The sequence below is a fragment of the Parasteatoda tepidariorum genome, chromosome 1 (assembly GCF_043381705.1).
Source record: "Parasteatoda tepidariorum isolate YZ-2023 chromosome 1, CAS_Ptep_4.0, whole genome shotgun sequence".
Classification (NCBI taxonomy): Eukaryota; Metazoa; Arthropoda; class Arachnida; order Araneae; family Theridiidae; genus Parasteatoda; species Parasteatoda tepidariorum.
In genome coordinates this window covers 82,946,002-82,948,957 of record NC_092204.1, presented here as the reverse complement: position 1 = coordinate 82,948,957, position 2,956 = coordinate 82,946,002, and positions in this window count along the sequence as shown.

Here is a 2,956-nt window from a genome sequence, read left to right as displayed (position 1 = left end):
CCTTATAATTCCTTACTATTCGGTATACTTCGATTCTGGTACAAATTTCCAAAATTCAGTAATCGACGTCGACTTATATTTTCATTGCAAAGCTTGATTTTCTTGCATCTCTATTAATTCCAATTCTCCAGATGCTTTTTGTGTCACAATTATATTAGAAATGGAAAACTCACCTTGAATTGAACAACGTTGCACTTAGTCTTTCATATTTGTTCTCAGTAATTTAAAAGACATTTTGAAACACATACGGAATGATAATAATTTTTCTAAATATAATAGCACAAAAATGAAAAAGGAACACGGGTACATTTATCAAGAGCCACAAATAATCCTTCGAAGAACCGCATGTGGCTCGCCAGCCGCAGGTTGGCCACTCCTGTAATATATGGTCCTAAACTTTGAGTCCTGTACTTGAATACACAAATACTTGCTGGAAAGCTATAAAATGTTTTAAAAAATGTGATTCTTATGTGATGAATATTTTAAATTAACACTCTCTCCGAAGTGAGCTTTAGTCTTTATATAGAATTTACTGGCGGAGAGGGGACTAACGGGGCAAAACATACTAGATACTATAAAGGCAAGTGATTTCATGTTACCAATATAATTTTTGACTATGAATACCAACCAAGTCGATGTATCTAATAGTTAAGAAGTTATTTAAGTTTTATAAGGAAACAGAGCAAATTCTGACTAATACATTATACGTCTGACTTTGCTATCAAGACAAGTGAGGTATTGATTGCAATTTGTTTTTTACGCAATCGACAGGAACACCTCAGTTAATAACAGTTTAAAAGTTATAAAAGATTTGTTGAATAAAAATACAGTATGTACTTTTTGCGCATGCATATTTAAAACATTTTTAAAATTTTTTAACGTTGTTTAAATCTTAGCAAACGAAGGTATTTCTCTAGACTTATAAATTTTAAGGAGTTAAAAGTATAACTTAGTGTTTTTAAACTTATTCCGTATTTTGATTACAGTTTCGTGCTTTTCCTTTTTAATTATCAATATTTATTCATATTTTGTTTAATGTATTAAGCGTAGTCATTAAAATACATCCTGATTGTTTTTCTTCATTTTTTTTTAATTCAAAGGACCAGATGGAAAAAAAAATTTCTTCTTTTTATTTTACCTTTGTCTTTGTAAAATGAAATAAATAATTTTTTTTTTGTTTTTCTCTTCTATTTATAAACCAATATTTTTCAAAGTTCACAAAAATGCGATAAGAAAATAAAATTTTTGAAATAAACCCTCTTACACAATTCTGCAAAATAAATAAATGTTTTCCGTTTACGATATCTAACTCAAAAATATGAAAAGGATTGGAATTTCCTGTATCGAAGTGAGAAAAAAAAAAGAAACAGAAGTAAATAAATTACTCAACAAAAAATGAAAACAATGGTTTTTGTTAGATCAACAGGAAATCTTCCTCCATTCTTATCCTTCTTTCACACTTGCAACAGCGGACATTTAATTTTTTTTCTTCTTTTATTCTTTACAAAAATATTTTAAGTCAACATGTGAAATTCGTTACTTAAGATAAATCTGTCAGAGTAAATTAATGTTTACTCACTATTTTGTTTTTATAACAGAAGAAAAAATATTAGATGAGAGAACGGAGGAAAAAAATGAAATAACATAAAATTGAAATTTATGGGTAGAAATAAAATAGCAATATAGGATATTTCTATATTTAAAAAAATAAACTGCCGTAATTGCCGCTGTAGTTGTTTCAGAAAATTTTCACCACGCGCAATTTTCGCTTCCTTAACGCCAAAACTATTAGATGAAAAAAAAAATCAAAATAAAAATAATATTTTTAAAAACCATGTTATTGTAGTGGAGAAAAATAATTAAAAAACAAAAATTTGAAATGCGAAAAACGTGGGCCGCATGAAACACATAACAGTAACAGTATGTGTGCTCATGAGAATATGCGTATGTATATCTGTAATTGTATAAGAATGTGGATGTGGTTGCGTATGTGTATGAGTAAGAAAATGTGTATATGTACTGTTATGTATTTCATGCGTCCCGCGTTTTTCGTTTTTCAAATTATTGTTTTTTAATTATTATTCTCCACTACAAAGACGCGTTTTTCAAAAATATTATTTTTATTTTGATTTTTTTTCTTGTACTCACTTCCAAAATCTCAATTTTTTCACTCATTGTACACAAAACTTTTCAACTGACTTGTGGCACTTATTTGAAATAATCGAATCGACAACAAAAGACAATCGCGAAAATATTAATTTTTCTTTAATTTTAATTTTATTTTACTTTGTATGTCTTTTTTCTCTTCATTTTCATGCAATTTCATCCAATTCTGAATTATGTGCCAAATTTGAAGTCTGTAGCTAGTCGGGAAGTTAGTTTAAAATCGATTACAAAATTCCACCCGAACAGACATACACGAAGGCAAGTTGATGTAAACGTGGTAATATGGAAATTTTTAAATTTTTAGAGAAATGTTTAAGAAGATCCTGATGCGGTTATTATTTTTTGAGTAATTTTACATCAAAATTTAAAAAAAAATAATTTTTTTTTTCGCTTTGTATTTTTGCAATGTAATTTTTGAAATGATGTAAAGAATTGTATACTTACAATTCAATTTTTTTCGATTATTATTAACTAAAATAATAAATATATAATTTAATGTTATTCGGGATATCAGCAGTAGAAAATATTGTGAAAACAAGATTTACGATACACGTTTAATCCTAAAAAACCGACTTGTTTTATAATGAGGCAAAAAAGAACATGCTATTAAACCCAAAATTTAAAATGCACAACTAGTTAATTAGCGGGTAATAATTTTTAATCGCTATTTAAAACCAACTATTCATTTTGAATAGATTATGCAGAAACTTTATGCTAAAAAATTGTGTTCCAAATGCATTATTTATGACACAAATTGCTAATTTAACTGATCGAAATCTAACAAATCGAT